The sequence below is a fragment of the Hyperolius riggenbachi genome, chromosome 10 (assembly GCF_040937935.1).
Source record: "Hyperolius riggenbachi isolate aHypRig1 chromosome 10, aHypRig1.pri, whole genome shotgun sequence".
NCBI lineage: Eukaryota > Metazoa > Chordata > Amphibia > Anura > Hyperoliidae > Hyperolius > Hyperolius riggenbachi.
The window spans coordinates 136,019,473-136,037,083 of NC_090655.1; positions in this window are offsets into that span (position 1 = coordinate 136,019,473).

Consider the following 17,611-nt stretch of genomic DNA (forward strand, 5'->3'; position numbering starts at 1 on the left):
TGTCGGTGGCTGCAGCAGGGCAACCTACCTTGGTAAGTATATTCTACTCTATACTCAGTTCTTATCCATATACCTAAGGATACTGCACCATTGGGCTCCTGATCTCTCTCATTACAAAATCTTGGCGGTTGGAGGCTCAACCACCAATAGTCATCCTAAATCTAAATTTACAAATAAGCTTGGCACATATACACTCATGGCTGAAATTGTTGGCAACCCAGAAATTTTTCCAGAAAGTCAAGTATTTCTCACAGTATTGCAGTAACACATTTTTTTGATATACACATGTGTATATTTGTGTGTATTAAAACAAAACAATTAAAGGGAGGAAAAAAATGCACATTGGACATAATGTCACACAAAACTCCAAAAATGGGCTGGACAAAATTTTTGTCATCCTTTCAAAATTGTGGATAAATAAGATTGCTTCAAGCATGTGATGCTCCTTAAAATTTACCCGGGGCAAGTAACAGGCATAGGCAATTTAAAAATCACATCTGAAAGCAGAAAAAAGGAGAGAAGTTCACTTAGTCTTTGCATTCTGTGTCTGTGTGTGCCACACTAAGCATGGATAACAAAAAGAGGAGAAGAGAACTGTCTGAGGATTTGCAAAATTGTGGAAAAATATAAACAATCTCAAAGTCCATCTCCAGAGATCTAGATTTGCATTTGCCCACAGTGGGCAACATTATCAAGAAGTTTGCAACCCATGGTACTGTAGCTAATCTCCCTGGGTGTGGACTGATGATAAAAATTGATGAAAAGTTGCAACGTAGGATAGTCCGGATGGTGGATAAGCAGCCCCAAACAAGTTACAAAGAAATTCAAGCTGTCCTGCAGGCTAAGGGAGATTAGTGTCAGTGCAGAATATCAGTCAACATTTAAATGAAATTAAACGCTATGGCTGGAGACCCAGGAGGACACCACTACTGACACAAAGAAATAAAAAAAGCAAGTCTACAATTTGCTAAAATGTACTCGAGTAAGCCAAAATCCTTTTGGAGAAATGTCTTGAGGACAGATGAGACCAAGATGGAGCTTTTTGGTAAAACACATCATTCTGCTGTTTAACGAAAATGGAATGAGGCTTACAAAGAAAATAACATAGTGCCTACAGTAAAATATGATGAAGGTTCAATTATGTTTTGGGTTTTTTTGCTGCCTTTGGCACTGGGAGATCTTGGGTCTTCCAGCAGGACAATGACCCCAATCATATGTCAAAAAGCACCCAGAAATGGATGGCAACAAAGTGCTGGAGAGTTCTGAAGAGGCCAGCAATGAGTCCAGCTATAAATCTGATTGAACACCTAAAGAGAGATCTTAAAATTGCTGTGTGACATGTCTAATTTTCTTATTTTTCTCCCTTTTTGTGTTTGGTTCCTATACACACAAAAGGAATAAACGTGTACAGCAAAACGTGTTACTGCAATACTTTTCTGTGAGAAATACTTGATTTTCTGGAAACATTTCTGGGGTGCCAACAATTTCGGCCATGACTAAGCTACCTAAAGATCCTCTTCAATTCACTTGGGGGAGCAGGGGAAAAAAAACCTGGTGCCTCTTTAACTTTTGGCAGCATGGAAAACAATCTATAATAGATGGATCCATTCAACCCCATATGTTATGCTACTGGAGAAACTGGAGGCCTCTCTGCACAAAAAGAAAGGCTCCATTTTTTTTTTTTTTTTTTTACCAAAGATGGAAACCCTTCTTGCTACATACCATGTCACCCACGGTCCTGAAAGCATTAGCGACGCCTTACAAATATACGTCCTGGTAAATAAAAGGCACCCTTGGGCACCTGGACTTAGGGCCAGTTGAACAAGATTTAGGGTAGTCTGAGGAGAAAGTGAAGGGGAAGGAGAGGGTGAAATGGAGATAAGGGGGGGGGGGGGAAGAGGGGAGGGAGGATATTCTGTTACTATTCAAAAAGAGAAACACAGAGAGCCCAATTTAGTGTATTATGTATTGGATTTGATGGATAGTGTAAGTAAATAAATTGATACTCACAAACCAGGGTTACCCGATAGGCAACCACTGTAAATGCAGGTGGGGAGATTAAGACCAGTCCCCACTCAGAATTAAGAAGTCGCTCTCAGTAGATCGGAAAGAAGGGCGTACATCACCCCCTCTACCAGGGGTGGACACAGGTATTGCAGGAATTGAACAGAGGCTCCATCAGGATAAAATATGCTAAAAACTTTAAAATTGCTGAGGAGGCAGTGGTGGACTTACCTCTTCAAAGCAGACATGAAACTACATTTTAAAAGGTTGAGATTTATTAATATACTACAGAAACCAGTTGCAACACGTTTTGCAGGTGTGGCCCTGCTTCATCAGGCAATAGGGGATGGAGCATTAGAAATGGCTCAAACCTCTGATTATAGGTTTTGCGAACCTCGAACTTCTATAAAAGTTCGGTTCACGGGAACTTTTGCGAACCGCAATAGACTTTATTGGGGTGCAGTGATGGCCGTGCTGGACTAGTACGCACCATGGCGAGAGCGCAGGCCATGGCGGTTTTCAAGCCCATGTGGTCGCCGGGCTGTGGTAGCTCAATGACAGAACAACAGTGACTGTCCAGCTAATCGAATTTGGTCTGTCCACAATGAAGCAACAACCTTATTATCTTGGGTGTGCCACCCCCACGACACACTCATATAGCCGGCGGTCAATGCTTCATTGTGATACGCAAGCCCCTTCACCACGGAAAGGTAGAAATGGGCACATGCACATGCCTTCTGTTTTGTTGTTGCAGCCGAAAAATTAGGCAGGCATGTACACGCACCAGAAACATTATTATAGCAGCCACTGCTAGCAGCGGCCTCAAAAATTCAGGAATTCGCCTGGAGTCCCTGACCCTGTTGGTGGTGGCGGAGAAGGCAGTCAAGCGGCCTGCGGGCAGAAGTGCTGCGTGGGAACCGACTTAGTCTTGAGGCAGGTCGGTCACAGGGCGTGCAGGCAGAGATGCTGTGTGTGTGGACTGACTTAGTCTTCGGGCAAGCCTGACCGTGCTTTGCAGACCACGTGACCAGATGGACCCTTGACCCAACGCTGTGTGCCAGAGATGACACCACTTGCCTTTCAACATCATGGTACAGTTTGGGTATCACCTTTTTTGAGAAAGAAATGCGGCCTGGTATCTTCCACTGCGGTGTGTGGCTTTGCTTTTGTGAGCTGCTTTTCCTCAGGTGGTCATCCCATTGCAGTTTGTGCTTTGTCATCATGTGCCTTTGTAAGGAAGTTGTCCCTACGTGGGTCTTTGTCTTTCCATGGCTCAATTTTTGGTGGCAGAGTACAGATGGCATTGCTCTCATCTGAGGCAGACACACACAAAAAAATTTCCACACCGCTAAGCCCTGGGGTGATGGCACTTTGGTGGTGGCGTATATAACACTGCATGCTTCTGTCAAACATGTGCAGTAAACATGAACAGGTATGCAGTGATTGGTATTACAAATGTGCAGCTGACTGTCATGCACGTGCAGTGAAAAGGTAGGCACTGAATGTGCTGGGCCTGGCAGTGGCACATTAAGAATTAGCAAGGGGCCAAGGGCCAGTTGTGACTGACTGACAGGGCTGTATATGTAAGTGTCAGTGAGACAAACACACAGAAAAAAAATCATAAGAACATTAGCTCTCAAAAAAGCTGTTGAGGGGTGCTTTTTAGCAATAAGTATCAGCAGGAACAAGCTAACAAGCCTAACAAGAGCCTAACTAAGCTTTCCCTATGTCTCTGCAACAACTCTCCCTCCTCTAATTACTGCAGCCACACAAGTGAGGGAAATGGCCGACGCTGCCTGCCTTTTATAAGGGGGGGGGGGGGGCTCCAGTAGGGAATGTAGCCTGATTGGCTACCATCTGTCTGCTGACTGTGATGTAGACTTGTAGAATGTCAAAGTTGAGCCTAATGATGTAGTATAGGGGGCGGGTCGAACTCGCATATAGTTTGCCACGACCGCGAACCACCGAAGTTCGCGAAAATCGGTTCGCCGGAGCATACAGCAACAAGTGTCTATGTCTCAGCCTAGCACCATTCTGTTACTATTGTATGGATAAAAAGGACTTTGTTCGATTGTAAAAAATACTCTACTAGTTTAAAATACTTGTGAAAAATGTAATAAAGCATTGTTGAAAAAAAAAAAAAAAAAAAGAACAAAGCAGCGATGGGTTTTAAGAAGATAGGAAGCCTTGTGCCCCAAACATTAGAATTAAAAAAAAAAAAACATGTGCTTCAGGGGGTGGGGGGGGGGGGGGGTTCGAGGGTTGGGGGTGGTATTGGTAGAATGACAGTCAAGGCCCGGTTCACACTGCTAGCAAAAACAGACAATATAGCAAATCGCAGCAGACAGGATCCTAACGGATGCGAACAGATCCAATGTTACCCTCTGTATCCACTCACATTGCTCCATTCAAACTCATCTGTTTCCGGACAACTGAGCCCAGCGGAACTGAAATGAACACATGTACACAACACACTGACTGTAAAAAAACAAACATCTCTAGCCACTTCCTGTGAAGCTTTGGTACAGCGCCATCTTGGATTTTTACATGTGCACTGTACAGATAGAGGATTGGCATTTATCCCAGGTTGTGTCTGATGATTTTAGCAAAATGGCAGAAATCAGACAATTTTTTACAAGAAAGAAAAGGCTGGCAAGCACTGACAGGATAAAAACTGACACCTTTTATTTTCCTTCACTACACACATCTGAAAGCTGCAAACTTTCCAAACAAAATCACTTCTATGCATTACAGCAAACATGACAAGTACTGTCCATCAGCATATACAGAAGCTCATAAGCCAGAGTCAAGCTAGAAAGCATGCGAGGAGCAGGACATTTAAGCAGTGCAGCACGTCACGCGTACCCTCGTATGCGTCATCACGTAGAGGACGTGAGGTCAGAGAAAGGGCGGAAGTACCACAAGGGTACTACCGCTGAACCGCCCGCTGCCCGGCCTCAACGCATCCTACTCGGACTCCTCCTCCTCACTCACACCACTGCCAGGCCAGCCAGCCACTGCAGCAGCCACCACCGGTACTATTTAACTTTACGCAAACTTTTTTATGGGGAAGCGGGCAGAGGGGGGAGCGCTAGTGGAAGGGGTGGGGGGAATTTCCGCCCCCCCCCCACGATCGGGGCATGCTCCCCCCTTATGCCTGCGACCCCATAGGGGGGCCGTATTGCGGCATGTTCGGGTCCCCATTGACTTGCATTGAGTTCGGGGTTCGGGCCGAACATGCCGAATATCTGGCCCATGTTCGGCCTGTTCGGCCCGAACCCGAACATCCAGGTGTTCGCCCAACACTAATCTGGGCTTCCCTCACGCCGTTATGGTTGCCAAGCAACCTCTCTGCATGTTGGAGCCTCAGATGTTAGCGCGCTGTGGCCATCTTGTGGCCTAAACCTAAACTACACTGGTGCCCGAAAAAAGAAGTTTAAAAAACCCCTGCCTGCATTCAATCCATGCCTCTAACCTTAAGAGGGGGAAAGGAAAGGACGTGATCAGTGCCGGAAAGGGAGCAAACTAGTGAGGGGGACTGGCTTTCCACCAACATCCTATCCCTACACTGGCAAATACATTTATTTAGCAACTTTTTTTGTTGTTTCTGGTCTAAACTCATCCTTGAACAATGAATCTCTCTTTCATCAATTCATAGTTATACACATAAATCAAGATTAATGAATCAACCCTACCTTTTGGACCAGGTATTAGCACAAATAACCAAGTTTAATACCCCATCTAATACTCAATTCAATACAAAGATTTTTCGGAAAAGAGTCCTAGTACACATAAAAAGTGGGAGGTACCAGGGGGAGAAAAATACTGGCGGTTAATATCATACAAAAACTCATAGAAAACAGGGATGCTCGGATGTGCCTCATCCACGAATTCGGAAATCCGCGTGGTTGCAAAAAAAAATCCGCATTCGGCCCCGCCGCATGCGGATTTTCGTTCGCGTCCACACAACCACGCGGATTTTCTGCCGTGAAACGCGTGGATTCCCGCCCGGAGGCGGATTTTCTTTTAACGTTAATAACAAAGCCCCCATACATGCTACAATCCCCCAAATTGCATGGATTATCGAGGTGATAAGGGGCAACATAACTTCAACATAAAAAATTCCCCCCAAATTTTTTTTTCTAGAGAAAATGGATTTTAAAGTGAAATTAACACTTTAAATGGGGCTATTAATTGATAATAAGTGGTTTTAAAAAGGGATATACGCGTTAAGCAGTCAAAGAGGTGAAGGCGAGTTCCAATGGCGAAGGTACCGCTGGAGGAGGATGAGTGGCTGACGCCAAAAAGGCCCCAGAGAGGTTTTTGTAAACATTTTTTTGTTTTTTTTGCAGCAATTAGCAATGACATCGCAGCAGAGTTGTCAGTGGACACGGGCAGTGTGAACGCAGAGTGCAGTGGTGGTAGCGACTGAGTCAGGAGAAGGACTATGCGGGCGGTCAGTTCAGCAGCACAGAAGGACCACAGCAACATACTGGTAGTAGTAGTAGCAGCACAGCGTCATAGTGCTGGCCAAAAAATTAAATGCACCCGGTGACCCGGGCAGTGTGAACGCAGACAGAGTACATTGGTGGAAGCGAGTGAGTCAGGAGGAGGAGGACAATGCCGGCGGTCAATTCAGCAGCACAGAAGGACCATGGCAACATACTGGTGCTAGTAGTAGAAGCACAGCGTCATAGTGCTGGCCAAAAAATTAAATGCACCCGGTGACCCGGGCAGTGTGAACGCAAACAGAGTACATTAGTGGAAGCGACTCAGTCAGGAGGAGGAGGACAATGCGGGCGGTCAGATCAGCAGCAGCAGCACAGAAGGACCATGGCAACATACTGGTGGTAGTAGTAGTAGTAGCACAGTGTCATAGTGCTGGCCAAAAAATTAAGTGCACCCGGGTGACCCGGGCCGTGCTAACGCAGACAGAGTGCATTGGTGGTACCGTGGTAGCGACTGAGTCAGGAGAAGGAGGACAAAGCGGGCGTTCAGTTCAGCAGCAGCAGCAGCAGCAGCACAGAAGGACCATGGCAACATACTGGTGCTAGTAGTAGCAGCACAGCGTCATAGTGCTGGCCAAAAAATTAAATGCACCTGGTGACCCGGGCAGTGTGAACGCAAACAGAGTACATTAGTGGAAGCGACTGAGTCAGGAGGAGGAGGACAATGCGGGCGGTCAGTTCAGCAGCAGCAGCACAGAAGGACCATGCCAACATACTGGTGGTAGTAGTAGCAGTAGCAGCACAGCGTCATAGTGCTGGCCAAAAAATTAAATGCACCCGGTGACCCAGGCAGTGATAACGCAGACAGAGTACATTGGTGGTACCGTGGTAGCGACTGAGTCAGGAGGAGGAGGAGGACAAAGCGGGCGTTCAGTTCAGCAGCAGCAGCAGCAGCAGCACAGAAGGACCATGGCAACATACTGGTGCTAGTAGTAGCAGCACAGCGTCATAGTGCTGGCCAAAAAATTAAATGCACCCAGTGACCCGGGCAGTGTGAACGCAGAGTGTAGTAGCGACTGAGTCAGGAGGACAAAGCGGGCGGTCAGTTCAGCAGCTCAGAAGGAGGACCATGGCAACTTACTGGTAGTAGTACCATAACACCAAAAAATTAACCAAGGTAGGCACTAGGCAGGTAGTAACTGTCTTTATAAAGGCAGGCATAGTTAACAACAGCACATGCAGCAGCCACTTCATGTCCCCCTGTGTCCGACAATAGGGGCCAGGAACTCACCTTCCACCCAAGCCTGGTTGATTTTCAGGAAGGTGAGTTTGTCCACAGAGGCGTGGGAGAGCCGAGAGCGCTTCTCTGTGACCACGCCACCGGCCGCACTAAAGCATCTCTCTGAGAGGACACTGGAAGGAGGGCAGGATAGGAGTTCCAGGGCGTACTGGGAAAGCTCGCTCCAGATGTCCAGTCTCTTGACCCAGTACTCCAAGGGGTCCACGGGGCTGTCGGTGTCATTGAGCCCGCTGGATGACCCCATATAGTCAGACACCATGGTGGTCAGTCGTTGCTTGTGCTGGTTGGTGGTGGATGCTGTGGCGGGCACCTCTGTTCTGGGCTGCTGCACTGCATACAGGCTCTTGCTTAGGCTCTTCAGGTCTCCGGGGCGCCAGTTGCTGCTGCTGCTGCTGCTGGTGGTGGTTGTTGTGCTGCTAGTGGCAATGGCAGGCACCTCTTGCTGGCTTGGGAGAGCAGTTACAGTGGGGGTGGAAGGCTGGGGGAATGCTTCCAGTAGTCTGCGCACAAGGGCCTCCTTCAACTCCCTTGTGCGTTGCTCGGTGGTGGATGGCGTCATTAAGTCTCCCAGCTTCCCTTTCAGACGGGGATCAAGCATCAAGGTAATCCAGATGTCCTCCCTTGAACGCATCTGGATCACCCGGGGGTCCCTGCGAAGGCAGCGCAGCATGTGCACAGCCATGGGAAACAAGTGGGCCCTGCCAGCAAGATCTTCCTCGTCCTCGCCATTGTCCCATAACGCATGCCTGTCCTCTTTCTGTGCCATGTCGTTGTCCTCCTCAAACCGCCATCCATGTACAACGCCTGCTGCACTCTGCTCCTCCTCCTCCTCCTCCTCCTCCTCATTCAGGTTAGGGACCTCCAACTCTTCCACTACCTGCTGTGAGCCCTCCTCTGAGCTGGACTGTGCTGCCATCTGCTCCTGAGCTGGACTGTGCTGCCATCTGCTCCTGTTCTTCCAACTGCCTCAGGGCTTCATCCCCACGCTCAATTAAATTGTCCATTGCCTGCTCCAGTAGACAAACCAAGGGCACTCACTGGCACACAGAGGCCCGCTCCTCACTGACCATCTTGGTTGCCTCCAGGAAGGGACTCAGCACCAGGCATACTTGCTGCATCAGTGTCCACTGAGTGGCAGTAATCATGGGGACTTGCTGGTTGCTGGGGACACTTGGGTCTAGCATGTAGGCCCTAAGAGCCAGCCTGTGCTGACACAGCCGCTCCAACATGGCCAGAGTCGAATTCCAGCGAACTGGCATGTTGATGATCATCCGGTGTTGTGGCCTTCCATACTGCTGCTGTAAGGTGGACAAGAGTGCAGAGGCAGTGGCTGACAGGCGGAAAAAGCGTACCACCGCCCGGGCATCCTGCAGCAGCTCGCTCATCCCCTGGTAGGTGCGCAAGAAGCGATGCACCACAAGATTGAGCACGTGGGCCAAGCAGGGGATGTGCTGGAGGTTTCCCTGCTGCACCGCTGCCACCAGGTTGGCCCCGTTATCGGCTGCCACATACCCCACTTCCAGGCCTCTGGGGGTCAGCCACCTCCGCTCCTGCTTCCTGAGGGCAGCCAGGACGTTGGTGGCCGTAAGCCTCTCCTTCCCCAGGGTCACCAATTTTAAAAGGGCTTGGCAGTGCCGAGGCTTGGCGCTGCTGCTGCCGAGGCGGGCTTGCTTTCCGGGTGCAGAGGGAGTGTCGTGACAGGACCCTTCTGCATCCCCCCTGATCCCGCGTGGTGGCACCACTAGCTGGGCTTATGCGCTCTTGTCCTCCCTTCCTTCCATCAGTGTCACCCAGTGGGCTGTAAAGGACAGGTAGCGACCTGTCCCAAATCTGCTACTCCACGAGTCCATGGTCACGTGGACCCGCTTGCCCACAGAGTAGTCCAGGGAACGGGCCACGTTTTCCACCGCAAACTTGTGGAGTGCTGGGATCGCGCTCCTGCTGAAATAGTGGCGACTGGGGACTTGCCACTCGGGGATGCCAAATTGGAGCAGCGTCCGCATGGCGCTCCCCTCCTGCACCAGGGAGTAGGGAAGCAGCTGTGATGCCATGGCCCGGGCCAGCAAGCCATTTAGTTTGCGGATCCGCCTGTGGCTTGGAGGCAGAGGCTTGGTCAGACCCTGAAAGGTGTCGCTCAGCAGGGTCTGACGACGCTGGGATGCAGGGGAGACAGAGGAGAGAGACGAACACTGGCTGCCAGCCTCAATGTCTGTGTCCTGAGTAGCCAAGGTGGAAGAGCGCTTGCGTGCTACTACTGCTGCTGCTGTGGGGGATTCACGACCCTGAGGGAGGGATGATGCTGCTGCGCTGGTGGGCCTTCTGCCCTCAGGAACCCCTGCCAGCAGTGCCTGCTTCCTCTTAAAGTCCGCATACTCGCGGCAGTGGCGGCTTCTCAGGTGGCCCTGGAGGGATGAGGTACCCATCTTGCTCAGACTTTTCCCACGGCTCAATCTTTTGCTGCATAACCTGCACACCGCATACCTTTTGTCATCAGTACATTCCTCAAAGCAATCCCACACTGGTGACTTTAATTTACTGCGGCCCCCACTAGCAGAGGGTGCAGCGGAACAATGTGTGGTAGTAGTTGCCGGGAGTTGCATGGTGGTGGTGCCGGCTGAAGCAGTGTCCTGTCTACTTCCTCCACGCCCACTGCTGCCGATGCCCCTGCCTGACATATGGCGATATCCTTGCCTAGGCCGAGGTGACTCGTCATCCTGCTCTGCCTCTGACCATTCTTCCACGGACTCAGCAGGCTGCACATAGTTAGGGTCCACGTCGTCGTCATCATCAGCAGCATCTTCATAATCCAGCTCTTCCTCTGACTCCACCGCCTCCTCTTCTGTCCCTACATCCCCAGACACAGACCCCTCTTCTTCATCACCAGAACTCAACAACGCTTGTGATTGTGGCCCGATCTCAATCTCTGCCACATCAGTCCCCAGTAAGTCCTGAGCTTCTTGCATCAGCAGGTTCCCAGAAGTCGGACTGAGGGACAGAACGCTGTCATCCTGGGAGGGCTGCTGACCAGTGGGTGCTGGGGTGGATGTCACAACAAGCGTGGGACGTTGGCTGCTGCTGCTGCTTGGAGTGGTGCTCACAGTAGAGGTCTGGGAGGAAGTCATGATGTCCATGAGTACGTCAGGTTCCATTTGCTCAACCACCACACGGGGACCAGAAACTTTAAAATATTTGGACAATGGCGTCCGCTGAGTCGGCCCAGGCTTTGCTGCCCCCCTTTCTGCTGCATCACGACCACGTACAGCTGGGCGTCCTCTCCCTGGACGTGGAGCAGTCCCAGAAGTGGCTGAGGCAATTGAACTCCCTTTCCTCTCACCCCGCGAAACCCTGCCAGACATGTTGCTAGTAATGAATCACTGGATGCAGTGGGCACAGTACAAGGTCACTGAAGGATGCAGTGGGCACAGCAGTGGGCACTGGATATACAACTAGGTCACTGAAGGATGCAGTGGGCACAGTACAAGGTCACTGAAGGATGCAGTGGGCACAGTACAAGGTCACTGAAGGATGCAGTGGGCACAGCAGTGGGCACTGGATATACACCTAGGTCACTGAAGGATGCAGAGGGCACAGTACAAGGTCACTGAAGGATGCAGTGGGCACAGCAGTGGGCACTGGATATACAACTAGGTCACTGAAGGATGCAGTGGGCACAGTACAAGGTCACTGAAGGATGCAGTGGGCACAATACAAGGTCACTGAAGGATGCAGTGGGCACAGCAGTGGGCACTGGATATACAACTAGGTCACTGAAGGATGCAGTGGGCACAGTACAAGGTCACTGAAGGATGCAGTGGGCACAGCAGTGGGCACTGGATATACAACTAGATCACTGAAGGATGCAGTGGGCACAGCACAAGGTCACTGAAGGATGCAGTGGGCACAGCAGTGGGCACTGGATATACAACTAGGTCACTGAAGGATGCAGTGGGCACAGTACAAGGTCACTGAAGGATGCAGTGGGCACAGCAGTGGGCACTGGATATACAACTAGGTCACTGAAGGATGCAGTGGGCACACAAGGATGTCACACTGTGTAATGAGATGCTCATATGCCAGCGAGCGAGCAGTGGGCACTGGGCACGGCACAAGGTCACTGACAGAATGAATGAACAGCGCTGGCAGAGAGTGGCGGCGCCGGCGGTGTGACTGGCTGCCTGCAAATAGTACAAGTGTATAACTGTCACTGGAATATGCAAGTGAACACTGCAGTTGCACTAACCTGCCTGCCTGCACTACACACAGATAATCCCCACTCCCACTACACTGACTACACTGCAGCACTGAACCTGCCTGCACTACACACAGTTAAATAATCACTAGACTCCCACTACACTACACTGACTACAACTAACTACAGCAATCACTCACTGACTAGCTAACTGTGTACAGTATAAGAGCAGTGTTAGCAAAAAAAACGCTTTGTTTTTAACACAATAAATGCACTTGCTCAAACAACAATGGCCTGGAGATAATCCTCTCAGCACCACAGTCTAGCAAGGACAGAGCTTTTCCATCATGGCCGCCGCTTTATATTCAGGAGGGGAGGGCATAGCTCCCCTCCTGTGATTGGTTGCTAGGGCCTGGCTGGGGCACTCTGATTGGTCTGCAATGTGTCACTTCCGCATAGTTTGACGCATTTCCGCAAACCACGACTTCAGCACCGGGTTTCACGAGCGTGAATGCGGATTTCTGTCCGCATTCACGCGAAGCCGAAGTAGCTTTTCGTGGTTGAAAATCTATTCATGGATTTTCGTGTCCGAGGCGGAATGCGTCAAAATGGTCGTGAATCCACGCGTAAGCGTGATCACGACCTGGCGGTGAGCACCACTGATAGAAAACATGTCAAGTCATTACACTCATTCCGGCCCAACGGGCCCAGAGCCTCTGTAATACTAATTAACCAAGCTTCTTTCTGCAATAAAAGGGTCTCTCTATTCCCTCCTCTACTACATGGTGGGACCTGTGACAAACTTATTCCCTTCATTTCTGAAGTCCTCCCTCCATGATCAATATTCATATGTTCAATGAGCCGCGGACAACCCACTTTAGATTTAATTGACTTGACATGCTCTCTAATCCGTCTCTTTAAACTCCGTGTTGTCATGCCAATATAATATCTATTGCAACTACAAAGAATAGCGTAGACATGAACTCGGTTCTACATGTTATCAGGGTTTTAGTTTTCCATTCTATTGGTCCTAACTTAAAAACTTCCCCTTTTGCCATATTGGGACAAGCTACACAGTGACCACAAGGTCTAGAACCCCGGAATCGCATCTCATCGAGCCATGTGCCCGGACTTTCATTGCGGAACTCACTTTGCGTGATTCGACTACCTATTGTTTCACATCTTCTAAACGTAATCAATGGTCTTTCTTTTTTATCATTAGTGATCTCTCTATCATCCTTCAAAATTGGCCAATGTCTATGAATAATTTCCTTTATACTCCTAGACATTGGATTATAGTCAAAAACAAAAGAGAACATATATCTTTCCCCTTTTTTCTCTTCTTGTAATTGAGCAATCCTGCTCGATCCAACCTTGAGGCTTTTTCCAAAGCCTGTTGTATGTTATTCTCTTGATAGCCCCGAGCCATTAACCTTGCTTTTAATTCTAGGGCTTGCTCCATAAAACTGGTAAACTCCGAATTTTTCTGCGTAACCTTACAAACTGACTATAAGGAATCGCTTCAATTGTATGTCTAGGATGGTAACTTTCCCCATGTAAAACCGAGTTTGTGGCTGTCGGCTTCCTATATCCCTCCGTTACCACAGTGCCTTTCTTCGCCACCAATCTCAAATCCAAAAATGTGATTTCATTTCCCCCCCATTCGCTCGTGAATGATAAATCAAAAGCGTTATCCTGTAGATATTGTACAAACTCTCCAAATTTGTCCCTGGTCGATCCCAAACGACCAATATGTCATCCACGTATCTTTTCCACACCCCCAGAAAATCTCTAAATGGATTCTTAGAACTGTATATATACTCTTCCTCTCATAGGGAGAGGTACAGATTGGCGAGAAAGGGGGCCACAGGGGTCCCCATCGCTGTTCCCGTCACTTGCTGAAACCATTCCCCCCAAACTTAAAGGCATTTTAACTCAATACCCAAGTAAGACATTCTCCTATAAAGGAGACATACCCTGTATCTTTATTATTCCTCCGTAAAATTTCTTCAACTGCTATTACTCCCTTTTCCTGTGGGATACTTCCATACAAATTAACCACATCGATACTGGCCAAGCTAAATTCTGAACTCAATTCCCATTCATCAACTATTTTCAACACAGCAGATGAATCCTTCAAATAGGAGGGTATTCCCTCCAAGAAGGGTCTGAGGGTGTGGTCTAGATACCTGGAGAGGGGCTCTGTCACCGACCCCCTCCCCGACACTATCGGCCGTCCTGGGGGGTCGACCAGAAATCAGACAATATAGCATAGAGGACCTGTCCAGGCTTACCCTGCTCTTTATGGAAAGGGGCACCCCTGCTCACAGTAACCCAAGTGCAGGAAGCTTATGGAGGCCATAACCAGACAATATGTGGAGGGTTTCGGCTCACTAGGTATGTTTACAATTTAAAGGGGGGGGGGGGGGGTGAGGGGGGTTTGCATCTTATGCACACTTTGCAGAGTATATATATATATATATATATATATATATATATATATATATATATATATATATATATATATATCAAAAGGCTTTTTTTACCACCTTACCAACTTCCACTTTAATGGAACAACAATGGATGCAAAATGGATGCCAACGGAAATGGATGAAAAAAGGATCCATTGGAATAGTTCAGTTTTTAGTTATCCATGAACCTGAACTGATTGAGAGTTTTGGAGGAGTGGGGCAGACCATTATTCTACCTGTCAGCCAGACAGGTTAACTTTAAAGAGAACCTGAACTGAAAATTCTAAGCCAAACTAACCATACATAGGTCATACTTACCTCCTGTATGGTCTACTCAATCTCTTTCTCCTCTCCTGCGCCCTGTTTGCCCACCGTGATCAATGGAATTCTCTGTTCTCCATTTTAACATAACAGCTTCCTGGTCAGCACACTGTTAAACTGTAATATCACCCACTTGAGCCATAGGAAAACATGGACATTACCTTGCACATTCAGTTGTAACTGACAGCTGCTGATATATAACTGACAGCAACTGGTATATTTCAGTTGTGACAAAATATTGTCAGAACTGGAAGAGATAACTGACAGTAGAAAATGGTGAGCTTCTGAGAGGAACTGACAGTGAGGTTAGTATGTAATATTCGCTTGCAGCTACGTCATGTGTTTATTTTAAATAATTTTACTTGCTTCAGGTTCACTGTCAACCTGAAATCTAGCCCAGAAGCTGACAGATTTTTAGCCAGCTCTAATGGAGACAACAGAGACTGTGAAAAGTTTTTTTTTTTCCAACAGATAACAGCATTGCCCAAAAGAATACATTGCACAAGTTATTCTACAATGAGAAAGCTATCTAAACTTGGTGGCGTTCACATTGGTGAAAAGTACCTCAGTACTTGGACCCAATTTGATTTCTCTCCTGAATATTACTTTTAAAGTAGATATCAAAATGTATGTTTCTAGAGTACTGGCAACAAATCCAGTCTAGCAGAAAAACACAAAAGTTGGCTGAGAATAACCATTGTCTAGCAATTCATTTAACCTTCTCTTCATGTTGTGCAATCACAGCTGACAAAACAGGAAGGTCAGGCTTTAGTCATTGCTCACTAAAAGAATAAACCATTAGTTAAGTAGGTTGCTGATAAATCAGCATACAGGCAAACTTTTTTTTTGTTGAGATGGGCTGATAAAATTTGGTTAATAAGTGTTTTTCAAAGCTTGAAATATAAAAATGACAGTTATTCGCAAATAAAACTAAAGCTGGCCATACACTTACAGATTTCCACCCAGTGTTCCAAAACGAACATCGCACAGCCATGTAAAGTAAATGTGACATTCAGAACGCAAAGTTGCGATGTGCGTCAGTGGCCTGTGATAAAATAACGCAGATTCTGCTCTGCATTCATGCAAATATATGCGCTGACTTAATGTTAGTCTATAGTATTGCTGATATGTTGTGCTACACTATGTTATTAGCATTGAACATGCTCTAAAAAAAAAAAGATGTAGCTTTATACTCTCAAATGTGAGACACAAATGGCACACATCTATAATTTTTCTTCTTATGCCTCCGTTACATAGCATGCCACCACAACCACATTACATGCTACTTTGTGTTGCTTTGAACTCCATTCTATAGCAATGCAATGCTCTTCTCCACTGTGAACCTAGCCTTAGGCTATATTCACAGTAGTCAGTTGCATAATACACACATTATAATGAGTGTGAGCTGCAAATGAAGACTGGACATAGACTTGTAATACAAAGCCTGCATGCAGCAAGTACAATCTGTTACAATGCAGTACTATGAACTGACCCAATGAATTCTATGGGCATGGAGTTGACATACAGAATTATTCTAAAACGCAACTGGGCACTGTGTTCTAGGTCTTATTTTATGTTTCAAGCTGGCTGATCAAAAAATGCTAGGCAATAAGGTGGTAAAAGCTCTAGGTCAGACTTCCTTTTAAATTTATATAATAAATTTCCATTTACAATGCACTTTTATGTGCACTGTACTCCAATACGCTTTGCAATAATGACATTGTACGTACCTCACAGGCTATAGGGCATAGCCTGTGAGGTACGTATGTGAGGTACGTACAATGTCATTATTGCATAGCGTATTGGAGTACAGTGCACATAAAAGGGCGTAGCTGAATTTCCTGTTTACATGACAATTTTAATGGAGAGAAAGCTATCCAGATTCTACATTCTCAACCATCACCCAGGGCTGTGGAGTCGGTACAAAAAATCCACCGACTCAGACTCCTCAGTTTAGGATTCCACGACTCCGACTCCTCTAATTTCCATATTACAATCTTGTTGATTGAAAGTATGTAACATGAATTTCGTATCTTAACTGCCAACACTTAGGAATTTTAAAAGACAACTGACGTGAGAAGGATATTGAGGCTGCCATATTTATTCCCTTTAGTCATAGACTAAAACTAGTCCTTGGTAAGAGTACTTGTAAAAGGTACAGACCGGAACAAAGAACATCTATCAGGCCCTAGGCAATGTAACTGTGGGTACATGTAAGAGTGATGTGCAGGTACTCCGCAGGGGAATAAGGAGATTCTTCCTCCATTACGCATTCTTCATGCACAATCTGAACCAGGTTTATGGGTGATAGACAACACCTCTGTGTTCAATGTGCACAACATTTTCAGTGGATTCCCTGCAGCTCTGTGGGGAGTGCATATGTAGAGTATAGTACTATTGTGTAACAAAGTAAACCTGAGACAGATGAAATTAAAGTTTTATACATCCCTGGGGCTTCCTCTAGCCCCCTTCAGGCTAATCAGTCCCTCGCTGTCCTCCTCCGCCACCTGGATCTTCTGCTATGAATCCAGGTACTTGAGCCAGTCTGGCGTAGTGCGCATGCACACACTCCGCCGCCGGGGGCGTACTACACCTGCGCAGCACTATTGCGCAGGGGCAAAATGCTCCTGACTGTAGGAGCAGCACGTTGCCGGACTGCGCTGACTGGCCTAATTCCCGAGACTCATAGCAAAAGATCCAGGTGGTGGAGGTGGACAGCGAGGGACTAATTGGCCTGAAGGGGGCTGGAAGAAGCCCCAGGTATGTATAAAACTTTTCTTTTCATCCTTCTCAGGTACCATTTAATTCGTAGTCACCAAACCAAATTTTAACAACATATCAAATTATTTGATTTCATGAGCAATGGGATTGCATACAT